Here is a 16,139-nt window from a genome sequence, read left to right as displayed (position 1 = left end):
TAGGTGGGACTATGTGGAGGTGCTGCACCTAATGCTACAGGAAAGAATCAAACAATCCAGAGTGGGTGTTGTAGGGAATACAAAAGCTGTTAGTCACGACTCCTTTATGCACAATGTCTGGGGGTTGTCAGATCCACCAGGAGATGCCTGAGACATCAGGAAAGATGGTTTGCTTGAAGCTTGTTGGAGTAACACCTTCATAACTGGAGCTGCTTCAATTACAGACGGAGAGGAGCTGTCAGGGTTATTAATGGAGGGCTCAGCAACTCATGGCTCTGTGATTCATTTTGAATAAAACACACAAACAAGCAGATGGGTTGTTTTCTCCTCTCACCATTTATTGAGTACCAAGCTCTCCATTTTCCATAAGCTGTGAGCCACAGGGCATTGATGCATCTGAAACCACTGTGTCGTCTTCCTCTCTAGTGTGTATTTTTCAGTAATTATTTTATTTTGTCCTCTGTGGTTTTGGACTCTGCTCTGAAGTAGCTGAAGCCGAGCTATCCTATGCATTCCATTCTTGGGAACCTCACACAAAAGCTAGTATACAAGGGCTACGTATTATCATGGTTTTTATCTTGTGAAGATCTTTCAGCTTTTCAAGAAAAGGACTGATTCTACCTTGAGCAAGAAGGAAAGGAAGATGGCTTAAGTAATACAGGGCTGATCTGAAGGTCTATGGTTCAAACCCTCCCACTGATCCAATGTGGGTGAATGCTATGGTTGTATGTGATGGAATTGTGGTCGAGCCAAGCAGTGTGACATAATGGCTGGGGCCCTAGCCTAAGGCTCTGGAGACCTGGGTGCTGTTCCTGGCTCTGCCACTGACCTGTGTGACCTTGGCAAGTCACTTCCCCTGTCTGTGCCTCATTTTCCCCTCCCACCCTTTGTCTATCTCTTGCTATGTGTTTGTATGGCATCTACTGCAATGGGGCCTTGGTCAGGGCCTCTAGTACAGCAATACCAATGATTATAAAGGGTCTGATTCTGCTCTCAGTGTTTTTTACACTTTTCCAGAGGAGCTATTTATACCAGTGTGAGAGGAAAACCGAGCTGATGAGAGTCTCTCATCAAAATCTTGGTCCAAGTTCTCTGCTGTTGTTAATGGTTGCAGCTCCCCTGACTTCAATGGAGTTTTACCCATTTATACCAGCAGAGAACTTTGCCCTTTGTTCTTATTCATACTAACTACCCTGGAGCTGATTCTGCTCTCACACTGACTTTACACCTGTGTAATTCTATTGGCTGCCATGGGCTCACTCCTGATTTACACTGTTATAAATGAAAGCAGCAATGGGCCCATTATTGTCATAAACACAAATAATTCCTGACAGCAGTATGGCTCAGCCTCCAAACTGGGAGGAAATGATCCTACAGCCTGGAAAACTGAGGAGAGCTCTCTGGTTCTGTCTTAGATAGGTGAGCAAGCACATCTAACCCATCTATCTGTCCAATGATCATCACTGTGACATCTGAGCTTGTTAGAGAGTTAGTAAATCCACTGGGTGATCCAGTCCTGTCCCTTTCACGTCTTAAATTTAACCTGTAAAAGAAACAAAGATTGGGCTTCTGTCTTTTTGATTAGAAGTTCTGAAAGATTTTTTAAAAAAATAATAATCTGTTTTTACTTTAGAAAATCAGGTCTTATCTACCTTGGAAGTTTCTGAAGAATTAGTGAAACTATGCCATACACAGGAGACTGAACAATTGGGATGGGGAGGAATTTTTCATCAGACTGTTCTGTTTTATTAATCTAATTTCAATGCTCAATGAACACTTTGGAGAAAGTACATCTTTGTTAAAACTCTTCAACTAAGCCAGTGGCTCTTTCCAGATTACTGTTCCCCTTTCAGGAGTCTGATCTGTCTTGCGTACTCCCAAGTTTCACCTCACTTAACAACTACTTGCTTACAAAATCAGACATAAAAATACAAAGGTATCACAGCACATTATCACTGAAAAAGTGCTTACTTTCTCATTTTTACCATATGATTATAAAATAAATCAACTGGAATATAAATGTACTTACATTTCAGTGTATAATATGTAGAGAAGTATAAACAAGTCATCGTCTGCATGAAATTTTAGTTTGTACTGACTTCGCTAGTGCTTGTTATGTAGCCTGTTGTAAAACTAGGCAAATATCTAGATGAGTTCATGGACCCCCTGGAAGACCCTGCTTACCCCAAGAGGTACACGTACCCCTGGTTGAGAACCACTAAGCTAAGCTGCTGAGTGCCTGTAAGCACATGTGAATCTCCCAAGAAGTCCTCCCACAAAACCAGGGAAGAGGGGGCTTGACATTCCTGATATTTCTGAGGTGAAAAAAAAAGGAAATAAAAAAAAAACTAATTTTTTTGTGGTCATCTTTATCCATCATACTACTGTGACAGTCTCAAAGTAGGGATGGGGGAGCTTGAAAATAGAGGAGAGTCTTTCCTATTGAGGGGGCTTGATCTCCCAGTTTGGGTTGAAGAGGTTTTTCATGGAGAGAGAGTGACCTCAGATGTTTCTGTCTAGGACGCTCAGTCCTTAAAGGCACAGTCCCCAATACCAAAGTTTTCTCTCCCCTCACTAGTCCTGCTGTCTCTGCGGTATGGGGTGAGATGGCCACCACCAGCCACACCACACAATCTCTGCTCCAACAGCGCCAGACAGTCCAAGGTGCTTCCTACATGTCTTGGTCCAAGTCTGCACTAGAGACGATTTGCCCATATAGCTATTTGGCAGAACCATCTAGTGTAGATGCAACGTATGCTGGCAAAAAATGCTTTTGCCGGCATAGCTTATCCTGGTTTGGCAAGCGAAATAAGCTATAGTGGCAAAAGCACTTTTTAGCAGGTATAACTGCATCTATACTAGGGCTTTTGCAAGTATTGAAATGTCATTTAAAAAAAACCCCACCCCTAACCGATGCGATTATACCAGCAAAAGGTTCCAGTGTAGATTTGGCCTTGCTTGGCTCTGTGTTCTGTATGCACTTGTGGGTATGCACTGTGGTACATTTCCATGTGTTGTCTGGCTGTGTTGTGAATTCCATTGGAGCAAGTTACACCAAAAGTTACAAGTGGCTAGTTCACTTTTGGTATGGAAAAGTGGGTGTGGCTTTCCCAACAGGAGGTGTGGCCAGGGCTACATCCTGAACTCGACATGTTCCCTGTATTTGCATAGGACAGATATACATTTCTCCTTCTGCCCCTCTTTGTATCTAATTCTGCTGCTAATGAGAGGTTATTGCGCTTCGGGGGACGATGTATTTGCTGAATGGGCTGATGCCAAATTGAAATAGCCCATTCTAGTGATATGCATGTCATATTGATAATATATATTGACTTATTTCTAATCCAGATCAAGACCCTGTTGTGCTAGACACTGTTCAACACATAGGAAGAAACAGCCTCTGCCCCATGGAGCTTACAATCTGTTGGCAATATGGTCCTGCTAGAACCCCTCCACATTAGGTCATAAGCTCTTTGGTGTTCAGGTTAATGTCATTGAATGGAGGAGCTCTGGTTTCCAGCTGATTGACTTTGAATAGGCCTAGGTGCTTGTGATGGGAGATAAATCTTGTTAGCTTAACTCTGCAGCAGACGTTACTGGTTGTACAAAACAATCCGCTGTTTTCCAACTTCAGCATTTGTGAGACCGCTGTTCTGGAGCTAATAGGTATGCGTGGCTACGGCCGGATTGAAATGGGAAGCGCTAATAGATAAAGCATGCAGCGCTCTCTCTCTCCACGTAGGGCTTGATTTTCAGAGGGGACAAATATCGTCAGCACCCAGGGACTTCAATTTGAGATGTGGCTGCTCAGCACTTCCAAATATCAGGCCCCTACTGTACAGAGTGTACAGCACTCGCTCTTCTTATCCCCTTCAGACTGACCTTTCTCACAAGTTATCCTCTCTGCCGGGATTCAGCACCACAGTCCCACCCTCATATTGCCTGTGTGAATGCTCCTGCTGAAACACCTGCTGGCTCCCATGCCTGCTCCCTTGACACAGCAAGAGGGATCTCCCGTTTGACATGATTGCTTTGTTATAGGCAAACAGCTGCATACTGAGTCTCCAGGAGTCATAAATGAGGCTACTTTTACTACATTTGAATAAACGTCACCTTTTCCTTCTATGAAACATCTGCCTCGCCCTATTGGAAATTCTTAGTGAGATGACAGGTGCAATTTACTCTTTTCTAGCTTTGTTCCTCTTCTGCCCTGCTCACGTTTTTATTGTAAAGGGAAAATCTGGTCTCGTGTATTTTAAACGTTGAGTGTTTCCCTTTGTTTGGGGTTCACGATTTTTCATTCCTGTGTCTGTGTGTTTGTTTTGTGACTTTGTCATGTGGGGTTTGTATGTGGAGTGTTTGTGTTTGCTTAATGTTTTTAAAAGGCATCTGTGTGTATCATGAGGTATCTCTTACCGGCAGGCAGCCAAAACTTAGGGCATTTCTAAGCAACCCATGGTGCCCTCTGCTTCAGTACCTGACTGTTATCTCTGCCAGGCAATAATGAATGTGAATAATCCCTAACAGGCGACACCCCTCTGCAAGACGCATAGCACACGGGCATCAGGACATATGCTCATACCTATTCGGGGCAGCTATTTCTTTTGGAACTTTCAGGACCAGATCCTAAGGTGGTGTAAATCAGCATAGCCCCATTGACTTCAGCAGAGCAGCGCTGATTTACATCAGCTGAGGATCTGGCCCTCAGTGTGTTGATCAGTGTGAGGTAAACACCATCTCAGCATCCCCTTGAATAAGGCAGGACGGTCTTTGGTTAAGGCCCTGGACTCAGGAGATGTGGTTCAGTTCCTGACTCAGCCACAGATTTTCCTGGGTGACTTCAGGCAAGTCACTGATCCTCCCTCCCTCATAGGTCGTTGGCTAACTCTAAAGAAGATAGCGCTACTGCAACTTTAAATTAGATTGTGATCAGAGAGCAACATACCTCTTTCCATTCTTCCCTTCTCCAAGCCTGGGTTCCAATCACACTATACTTTGAGGGGGATCCAGACTCTACCAAGAAGGAGCACATGGATAATTATTCCATTTAACAAATGGGAAACTGAGGCACAAAGGTATTAAGTGATGTGGCCAAGGCTATACATTGAATTAGTGGCAGAGGCAGGATTAGAACTCAGGAGTTCCTAATGCCCAGGTTGGTATGCATGCTGCCTCTTTGGAGAGCTGCTGGATGTGTTGTTACGCAGCACAAGAAGCTCCTCACTAACATCAGAATAAATCAAACTGTCACTTGTTCTGTATTACTGAGCTGCTCAGCCTCTTGTTCTTCACTGGGGTTCAGAGCAAAGGAGATGGTATCAGATTCAGATGTCTCCTGCGAGCTGCTCTTACATCTTGCCAAGTGCCCAAGTGGAACCTAACTCTGCAGCATCAGGCCAGAAATACTGAGGTACAGCAGTGCCAGGCTGGTGCCAAAGTACAAAAGGGCATGAACATTTATATGGCAGGCAAGGTTACAGTGAGGATGCAGTAGGACTCAATTCATTGTTGGGCAGTCTAGGGTCAGAGATGATGCAGAGCAGGCAGGTGTATGAGTTCAGTCGGACACAATTCCTCTCTGGGTATGGCAGGATCACTCGGAGGGAGAGGTGCAGGCAATACAGAAATGGATCAACTTCCTGTTCCAATTCCAGGCAGCTCTTGCTCCCCAGTCAGGCAGATATGACAGTGCCCCAACTTTTCCAATTGCTCCCCCCACTCTGAAACGAGGCCGGGAAGGGGCTCAAAACCCACAGTTTTTAACAGTAAAAAGCCAAGGTGCCAATTGAAAAAGGAGAAATGAGGGGGCTTGAGGTACTCATCAGAACCAAAACTTCCAGGGGAACCAGGACTAGTACGGAACAGGAGATGGAGGATCGAAAAAATGGAACCTTCATCCGCAAATGAGCTTGAAGCAGCAAAACCGCCTCAGGGAACATGTGCTGCTTGGCCAATTTCTCTTCAGAGTTAAAAAAAGCAATCTCTCAGATGCCAGTCTGCCTCCTGCTTTCCCGCCCTGTTCAGCTTGTCGTCTGGAACTGCCGCTCCAGCAGCTTTTGCTTTACGTTTCATTGGTGGACCTCAAATCTCTCCCTCAGGACAGGAAAAGCGGTGGCAGCTGGGACATCAGCTGTCAGGGCCTGGTGGGGAAAGAGGGCCAAAGCCACGGCATCTCTCAGGCTGGGTGAAGCTCATGAGGGTCAGTGCTTTGGTATGTGCTCAACTGGTTGAATGTTCAGCCCAAGCCTCTCAAAACCTCTCCTTCCTGAGGATCTTATGGGAAGAGACTTTCTCACGTGGCCTCTACCCAGCTAGAAACTAGAGGGGGGGGGGGGTGGACCCACTAATCAAAACTCAGTTCAGACTCTCAGAGTGATGGTTCTAAGGGGTTCTTGTCTGATCAGACCCAGTTGCAGAGCTACTCAGGAACATGTGCCTCTGAAAGACAGTGTGCAAACCACCTCTGAGCCCCATCTGGTGCTCCCCCTACAGGGATAATCGCCTACACTTGATTCCTCCCCTTTTTGCCCTGTGCCAGTCGCATCTCTGTTTGTTCTCTGTGTTTAATTTTATTTTAAAATCTCTTTATTGTCTTGTCTGTTTATGGCCAGATTAAATTAAAACAGAAGTCAACAGGAAGAGTCTATTTATTTGAATGGGCATTGAATTACACTGTAAGCTCTTTGGGTCACTGACTCTCTCGTGCATTTGTACAGTGCCTAGCACAATGGGACCATTATCTCACTTGAGCCCTGTGGATGCTACTGTAATACAAATTAAAGTAATAATTAATGTACACCAGCCAACCCCTTTGGCAGGAGGCTTGATAAATAACATTATTGTCATTGGGCAAAATGTTCAAATGCACATTAGGGATTTAGGAGCCCATGTACCATTGAAAAAATCAATGAGCTTTAGGCTCCCAAGTCACTTATGTGCTTTTCAGAATTTTTCCCATTATCCTGATAAACTCAAATTAATAAAATTCTAGCCACTCTCCAACAAAATAAAAAAATGGTGGTCATCTCATCTCTGACTGTACAGAGATTATTAATTCCTTGTGCCATGTAATTCTCTTTATCATAGAATCATAGAAGATTAGGGTTGGAAGAGACCTCAGGAGGTCATCTAGTTCAACCCCCTGCTCAAAGCAGGACCAACACCATCTAAATCATCCCAGCCAGGGCTTTGTCAAGCCGGGACTTATTTCTATCTAAAAGAATTACCTATCTAGTGTTCTCTCTGCATCAAGGTCAAGTCTGAGAAATTATTGTAGACCTAGAGAAAATCCCCATTCTGATGATTTATGGCTTAACATCCAGGTTCTAATAGACAAGGCGGAGATCATATCCACCCAGGCATTCAACCTCCACAACCCCACATTCTAAAAGCTACAGGGACTCTCTGATGGGAAACTAAAAATGTCTACATAGCCATCTGCCTCTCTTTTCAATAATCCAGACTGCCCTGTGTGTCCAAGATCATCTGCAGTCATGTGAGGGACAGGAGGGTGGTGTGTGTAAAAAAGGGGTAAATAACTCTTACCCATTCAGTCTGCACCCTCTCTATATCATTTCCCAGTTTAAAGCAGCAGGGAGACATGTCACTTTTCCAGCTTGCCACTAGGGGATAGCAGTGCCCTAGAAAGATGAAATGTCCGATCTTTCTGAATCCCAGGCTGACCCATGTTCAGTGCTAGCAGGTCTTGAAATTGTCCAACTGCTGGCAGTGGGTGAACTCAAAGAGATCCAAGCACTGCATTCTCTCCAGGGAAATGGAAAAATCACCTGGAATGATTATGACTGCCATGAGGAGTAAGATCCTGGTCTTGCTCTCACTGAAGGCAACAGAAAACCATGCATGGGCTTTGATGCAATCTCAAAGGAAAAAAAAGCTTAAAACGAGCTAGCTGTGATTTTGAGCCTGGGCCTTTCAGATCAGGCTCTCTTGTGAAGACTCAGGGATCTGTTCTCTGAAGAGTCGGGGATGTGTTCTAGCCCTGTTGAGCAAGCATTACTGTTCATGTTCCCAATGCCACCGTGTGGGGAAGATCCTTTAAAAGAGACATGAAGTCGTAAATCCATGCAAATCATTTAGGAATCACTATTTTTTTTTCTGTCTGAAGTTGATTTAGTGCTGGCAAACGATACTGGATCAACAGCCCTAGAGACTGGGACACAGCATGGATCCCAGGAGTGCTAGCTTTCCCCATACTGCCCCACCCATGTACTTCCACCCTATTCTGGAGTGGGAGTTCATTCTCCCGAGCCCATTCACTGGAGAGACTAGCACTGTGTACCTGCCCATGAGCAACTGGACTAGGACCATCAATCTCATTTCACATCAAAAAGGCATCAGATGGTCACAACTTTTGGTCGCTCCCCACCTGGTCTGGCTTTGAGCCAGCAGCTCCATGTCCCCAGTAAACAATCCTCTAATCAGTCAGCCTCCGCTCATGGTCCTGCACTTACACAGCATCCCAAAGAGCATAACAAACTGATGCATGCACCTCTGGAGGTGAAACAACACTCAGTAATGCGACACAGCTGCAGCAGCATTACACAAAAGCTTAGGACAGGAAGGGAAGAAGGCAAAGAGAGCTGTCAAACCAGCAGCCACAGCAGGAGCTCAGATCAGAGAGACACTTCTCGGCCATGATGTAGAGGGGCCCTGATCCTATTTTAGGCACTCACATGGGCCCCATGACCCTAATATCTGAGCACCTCCCAATCTTTAATGTATTCATCCTCACAACATCCCTGAGAAGCAGGGAAGAGCTATTCCCTATTCTACAACTGAGGAATTGAGGCACAGATCCACAAAGGTATTTAGGATCCTAACTTCCTCTGAAACCAATGGGGGGCAAGGTGGGGGAGGTAATATCTTTTATTGGACCAACTTCTGTTGGTGAGAGAGACAAGCTTCCGAGCCACACAGAGCTCTTTTTTAGATCAGGACTACAACTACGCTGTATACGCTGTAATGAACGGAAGTTGAGGAGCTTTGAGGCCTAAGAGACTTAGGAATCAGTGGAAGTTTGGAGCCTAAATAGCTTTGTGGTTCTGGGACTAAGTAACTTGCCCAAGTCACGTGCAGTGTGTGGTGGGGCACAGGACCTCCTGAGTCCTACGTAGACCACGTTGAAATACTAGTGCGATACTAGTCAGTGCTCATGGCCTACCGGCACATGGTGTGACACCCAAGTTGCCCAAGAGCTCTGCTTGGGGAAACTGGGGTGTCTGGACAGAAGGCCTCAATTTGCTGTGCTCCTAGCTGCCCTTACTTGCACCAGTTGTAGACACATTCCCTACTGGCCTTCCCGTCCCCCACCTGGCACTGAATTTCCCTCTAGCTGGCGAGCCAGAGGAACGATAGGGAGGTGTGTGGAGTGGGGAAGGTCATCCATGGACTCGTGGGCATGGCAACAATTGGGGCTCAACTGAACAGCTTTGCAGAGGACCCGAGACTGACTGAAACCAGCCCTCAGAATAGTGGCCAAGAATTTAGTGACTGTGGATACCTCAATATTGGGGGGGCCCAGCCTGAGGTGCCTTACAAGGGTCTGATATTCAGAGGGTGGGTGCTCAGCACCTTCTGAAACTAGGCCCCTTTCAAGTGTCTCTGGTTGGAAGCCCCACAACCCAAGGCACTCCAAAGCACTAGCCACTTCTGAAAATCTTGGCCACTGCATCCAACTGACCCAGCAGAGGAACGTGAGACAGGCATAGTGCAATGAACTGAGTTGGAATTCAGCCAGGACTCTGGGATGGCGAGCCCTACCCTTGCAATATGTGCCCTGGGATCTCTCAGAGCTGCTTAGGAGCAAGACTTAGGCTTTGCAGTCTCACCCAAAAGGCAGCTGTCAGGAAATATTTAAATAAGCCTTCAACTGGTCTCTCGTCCGGAACAGGGACTATTGGAGCTGACGTGGCAGGCCAGCCCTAATAACCGGTGATGGATGGATAGATGATGAAGGAGCACGGTATGGGGGCGAGAAAATGCATTTGCTGCTCTTGGATTCAGCCACATGCTCTCTGCCAAACATATTAGAACAAGAAGAGGCCCTGAGAGGCGCCAATGGATATTGGGTTTGTTTTCCGCCCTGGCTCATTGTGATGCATGGGCAATGTCGGCCACGACTGAGACTTAGCTGTTCAGACAGCTCTCGGTTGCTGTTTTTCAGCCTCATGTACAGAGATTGGAGGGGATGAACCTCCGCTCGCTCCAACATCAGCACTCGCGCGCTTGCTGCAGTTACAGTAGCCGCCGATCTCTGTCTTGCAGGATTACAGGGCAGCTCACAAGGGCTGAATACAAAAGGGAGTCAAAGATGCCGCAAGCTCTCAGTCTTTTCACCCCCATCCTCTCCCCTCTGCTGCCAGCCCTGAATGGCTTTTTCCTATCAGTGTCTGCAGGCAGCCAAATGTATTAACTCTCTCCGTAAGCCCTGAGCCTGCAGCAAGAGAGAAATCCCTTCAGCTCTGCCTCGCTGTCTCTGTATCGCTCCGTTATCTCTCTGCCTCTCCCCTGGCTTCCAGTCCAGCTATGTTCTGCAGCACAGCTGCTGCTAGGAAAAGATGTCAGAGATCTGGAAGGGGGTACGCAGAGGCAACAGTCACATTGCACAGAAGGAAGGAAACCTTTTCTTTTCAGCTCTCCTTTTGTTTTGCTCTGGTTCTGCAGGGCTCGCTTTGAATCTCGGCTGCAGTAATGGGGGAGATGAAATGACTATGGAAGGAGAAGGAAGAGAAACAGGGAGCGAGGGAGACAAGGGGCTGTACCAGAGGGAGGATGCAGGAAATGGTTTTGTTTTAGGATGACCTCCTTATCTCTTAGGAGACAGCTGCTTCTCAGGGCCAGAGGCAGTCGCTTATCTGCCTGTGGCACAGATTGATTCATTGATTCATTCGCTTATCTGGCGCCTGTGTAATTGAATATTAATTTCTGATTGTTATTTTTTGCTCTTATCTTTGCCCTTTTGTCATATTCCAGGCTGTGGGGAGGAAGAGGAGTTGGGATGGAGGGTGGGGAAATAGACCAGGACACAGGGATGAACGTGCCCAGCCTAGATGAGACAGAATGCTTTGCAACTGTGGATGTAATGAGTTTGTTGGGGCACAGGCCAATAATGCAGACTGGAGGTGATTCTTTGCAAGGGGAGTTGAACTAATCCCTCATTTGGTTTCACAGCTTTATAGAGTTTAAAGCCTGAAGGGACCATTAGATCAAACTAGTCTGACCTCCTGTATATCACAGATCATTACATTTCATCCAGCTACTCCTGTACTGAGCCTAATAACTTGTGTTTGGCTAAAGCAGATCTTCCAACAAGGCATCCACTCTGGTTGGAGACATCAAGAGCTGGAGAACCCACCATTCCCCTTGGCAGTTTGTTCCAGTGGTTAATCACCCTCCCTGTTAAAAAGTCATGCCTTATTTCCAGAGTCTAATATCACTTCAGTCGCTGGATTGCTGCTCTCCTGTCTCTTTATACATCAATGGGTTTAGATGCTGGATTTTCAGCCCTGGTGACTGAAATCCTCAGTGCACAGCCCAGGTACAGAAGGGGAAGTAGCAGGCCAACCTTCTGCACTGTGCATCCTGATGTGGAGGGAGCATCCACAGGGACTGAGGGACTGAGAGCTCAGTCCAGTGTCCACAACCCATTCAATCTTTAGCGTCTCTGCTGAGAGCAAACAGCAGCTGTAGCTATATGAGCTGGGACAACAGTTAAACCTCCTGCTTCAGGGCATCAGCAGATGGGCTCGGAAAGCAATTTCCCCCACGGTGGAATGATTGTAGAGGTTTATAGTGATGTGTACTGCAGGGGTTTACACCTTCCTCTGAAGCATCTGGCATTATCCAGCACTAACTGGTCCATTGGTCTGATCCAGTATAGTAGTTCCGATGGTCTTACATCTGCTAACGTGTGCATGTACTCTGCAATGGGGATAGTGGCTTTTGTGATATGGACACTCATCCATTAGGAACAGAAGTGACACCACCACCTCCTTTCATGTAGACAGTGGCCAGCTAGGAAAGATTTTTGGTGACTTTCACCCTCAGTTTGGTAACCTAGAGTTCAAAGGCTCTTCAGTCCATTTCCAATCCCACAAGCCAGGCTCTGCCCCTGCTTTCCTTTGACTGTGTATCATCTTGGCCAGGGCATATTATGCAGCAATCATAAAATCAGGAGTGGCTTGGCTTTGATCCTCTGACAACTATCACTCTGCGTTCACTGCAGGAGACAGAGTGGACCTTGAACCCAGCAACACCCATCCAGGGCTACACTGTAAAGTTTCTAATCCTTCCTCAATTGAGTTTGGTCCAAATTCTCATAGCTCTGCAGAGATTCTAACCTCATCAGTTCCTCTCTTGGCATTCCTTGTAGGAGAGCACTCAGTGCCACCCGTCCCTGAGAGACAGGCATTTGGGGTTGTTCTTTTGTCAATTATGGTACGTACCTCAGCTATAGGAAGGAGATTTATCTCTGTATTTGTACCTGGTTCCAGCAGGCTCAAGAGGCTCTCCCCTGGTTCCTTTCTAGTGAACCACCACCACTTCTCTCCCTCTATTGTAACTCTCTTTGGCCATCACCAATTCTGGGCTCCCACTCCAGACTGGAGGGTGACACTTCTAAGGATGACACCAGGGCTATTCCGTGGATCAGCTAGCAGGAGACACTTGGAGCCTAACTCTCCTCTCACACCAATTTCACACTGCTGAAGCTCCACTGACTTCAGGGTAGTTACTTTCTAATTCCCCTCTGTAACACCAAGCCCCTTGCTTTGCAGATGCTTGCTACTCACACCTTGCCATAGTGAGAGTTCCAACTCCATGAGCAAGAGTCCTGAAGTTTTATCTGCTCTGCGACATGCAGCAGCATGAACTGAGCTGCTAAATCATCCCACCAGCTTGTCCTCCTCGACCTCCTAGAAGAATGATTTTCAGTTAGTGCTTGGCAAACAGTTCAGACAAAAAATCAGCCCCTGCTTGAGCCAGTCTTGTTGGAGTTCAGCAGATTAAATCCAAAGATGATGATACTAGTGATATTTGGCACTTCCATAGCACCATGCATGCAAGCGGAATAAATTGTGGCCACTTACATGAAAAGACACGGTTGCCAGGGAGGATCGAATCCTGGAACTTCTGCAATAAAAGCACAAGCTGTTCTGCGAAATAAGTTCCCTGGTAGCAAGTAGCAGGTCGTGGAGTCTCTGGGTTCAGCCACTAGAGGGAGACATAATCACAAGCACTAAACTAGTGCTTTACAAGAGGCTCTGAAAATGACATAGGAGGGTAGGTATCAACCTCTCTGTGCAACCATTTGTCCATCTGTAAAACGAGGTCAAGTGATTTACTGAAGATGAACCGCAAGTCTGTGGGAGAGCTGGGGACAGAACCCTGTTGTTCTTGACTCTCAATCCCCGATCTTAACCATTAGGCATATAAGGGCCTGATTCTCTTTTATATCACACTGGCAATGTCATGGGACTTAAAGTACTGGCACGCACATGTATGTATGTGTGTGCAGGCGCATCACTGACCTTTATTGGAGGAAACCAAAACTGCTCGACTGTGTGTCATAGTCCCTGTGTTGCTAACACCCAAGGGAGATTCTCCTTTCGCTCAATTGAAAGGGATCTGCAATTTCAAAGCAGGACAGTGTTGGTTCTTAATAATAATTTATATCCAGTCTAAGGCCACTTTCCATTGCCAGAGTGGTGTAAAGGGGCATAAATATACATGAGTCAGCCCTATATGTGTTTAAAGAAATAAAGAAAGATCACAATTCTTAATGAGCTATTAATGTCAGCTCCAGTGCTAACCTGAGTGTTTTGTATTTGGGTGAAAGATTTCTGCCTCAGGGTCCAACCTAGCTTCTTCTGTATCACTCACAAAGCAACATGCTTGAGAGAGTTCAGATATATCAGTATACTGGAACATATTCATGGCCACACAGGAACCTCATGGCTATCGCTATGCTGACATCACGGCCATTCAGAGGTATACAGAAGCAGTGAAAATTAGTGCCAAGACCTTCCTGCTCTGAAATTACAGACCCTTCTACTTGAGCAAAAGGAGAAACCCACTTATGTGTTAGCAGTACAGGGCCTATGATACACAGATGACTGAGCAGTTCTGGTTCCATTGATAAGGGTTAAGTTCATTACCATATAATAACCCACCTGCCCACTCTGCCTACCATTTCCCACCACAAATAATGATACAAAATCCTCATTCTTCTTCCCCAGAAAGTGACAGAAACTATAGGATCTCAAAACCCCTCCCTGCTTTTCATTACTCTCTGTTGAACTACCGGGAAGATGGAGCTGAACTGATTGATGGGTTTAATTTGTGCTGGATGGTGCTGTTCTGACACCAACAAGAGAAATGACGGATGCTTTTCCACTGAACGAGTGGAGTCTGTCGGCAAAGTTGGGACACTTGGGAAGACAAGCTGTGTGAAGTTCCATCTAGATGGTCAAGGAGAAGTGAAGGGGGAGAGAGGGAAAGAAGGGAAACACGGTGCAAAAAAGGAGTGGATTGGTGTAACAATGAAAAGCAACCAAGAAGAAAAAAACCCACGTGAGGTGTAGGCCTGTGAAATCACAAGTCAGAAGCTAGAGGAGAGATCGTTGCCAGATCAACAACCCCACCCCTACCTGCTGCTGCTCAGGCTTTCAAAATGCAGTGATTAGCACTGGTAAGAGCAAGGACCAATCTGTGGTTCTGGACTGAAGATTTTTGCTTCTTCCTGATCAGTTTCACGTGCTCTTGGCCTTATGGCTCTCGGTTTTCTTGGGCAGCAGCATGGCCTGGATGTTGGGCAGGACACTCCCTTGAACAATCGTCACTTTCCCAAGCAGTTTGTTGAGCTCCTTGTCGTTAGGATAGCGAGCTGCAGATGGCAGGGAATGATTCTGGTTTTCTTGTTGTCCCGAGCAGCTTTGCCGGCTAACTCGAGAATCTCAGTGGTCAGATACTCCAGCACCGTGGCCATATACACCGGGGCTCTAGTCCCCACCTGCTCAGCATAATTACCTTTGCGGAGCAAGCGGTGCACTCAACTCACCGGGAACTGCAACCCAGCCCACGAGAAGCGAGATTTCGCCTTAGCCCTTGCTTTACCTCCTTGTTTTCCTCGGCCTGACATTGTAAATCATGAGCCAAAAACTCCTACGCTTTGTTGCTGAGCACACTTCTCACCCCAGCTCTGCCAGTGCATCTCAGGCTCCTTTTGGTCTTATATATTTGTAGAAGCTGTGTGAGAATTACAGCAGGACAGGGATACCAGTCCCTCTGCCTGCAAGCTCCTCCAGTTCAATCAGCTCCTTCCCCCCTCCCCTGTGCCCCCTGGATCAGATCAATTACCTTTCCTAGCCGCTCTCACAGTGTCTTGTGCTTTCTCCCAGTACTGAAGAATGCTTCCTTTTCTCAGCCTCATGTGCTGCTCCCATGGTCCCAAAGACACTTGCACTTCTCTTCTAGCGCACACCTCAGCCTAACAACCTCGGAGTCCTCTTGCCTGCACAGCTCGCTGTTGATGCAAGGTAGCAGCCTCTGTCCAGCACCAGCCCTGGCATGGCAATGCTTGCAAGTGACGAGCACGTTCTGGAAGAAGGTGAAGTTGCACCTATCTGGGGAAGTGCTAAGGTGTCCTCCCATAACTGCTACACCCCTCTGCCCACTGCAGTGCCCTCGTATCGGCAAATGGGCCAATAGGGGCTGAGGTGGGGGAATTCTCTGGCCCTTCTATGGGCTATGCTCATCACCTGTGAGTATAAGCAACTTGTTGTGGGGCTCTCCCACTAGGAACACCCGCAGCAGACAGAGGACCCCAATAGCCACCAGTTCCACATCTCTGAACCTGCTCCCAGTGGCTATTCTTTCTAGGAGAGGGAGGCCCAAATCCTTTCATGTTGAGCACTACGACATTCTCTGGCAGTCCACAAGCTATTTGGCTTATGCTTATTCCTTGCCATCTTAGCCATGACACTTAATTTTGTCATGTGGCTTGGAGAGGCAATGCCACTAAAGCATCGTTGTGCCTTCATAAGTCTAGCCCTGCCTAAGTCTTTCCCAAACAGGGATTCTCAGCCATGCCAAATTATTTGGAGGTTTTTGGAGGAAAGGGC

General features: G+C 46.7%; 1 pseudogene across 1 annotated transcript; it reads right to left on the bottom strand.

Annotated features, from left to right (window-relative positions):
- Nucleotides 1-761: 761 nt before the first annotated feature.
- On the bottom strand, nucleotides 762-15,352 carry LOC140918574 (histone H2A type 2-C-like; annotated as a pseudogene). Its single transcript, XR_013636418.1, has 5 exons — nucleotides 13,548-15,352; nucleotides 13,107-13,230; nucleotides 12,812-12,932; nucleotides 4,946-5,013; nucleotides 762-1,543 (listed from the first exon to the last, which is right to left on the bottom strand). The product of XR_013636418.1 is annotated as a histone H2A type 2-C-like (transcript).
- Between the last annotated feature and the right edge of the window lie 787 nt (nucleotides 15,353-16,139).

This window comes from Lepidochelys kempii, chromosome 10 (genome assembly GCF_965140285.1).
Source record: "Lepidochelys kempii isolate rLepKem1 chromosome 10, rLepKem1.hap1, whole genome shotgun sequence".
In the NCBI taxonomy this organism is placed as follows: domain Eukaryota; kingdom Metazoa; phylum Chordata; order Testudines; family Cheloniidae; genus Lepidochelys; species Lepidochelys kempii.
The sequence above is the reverse complement of the archived record's forward strand: the minus strand, read 5'-3'. Positions and strand labels throughout refer to the sequence as shown.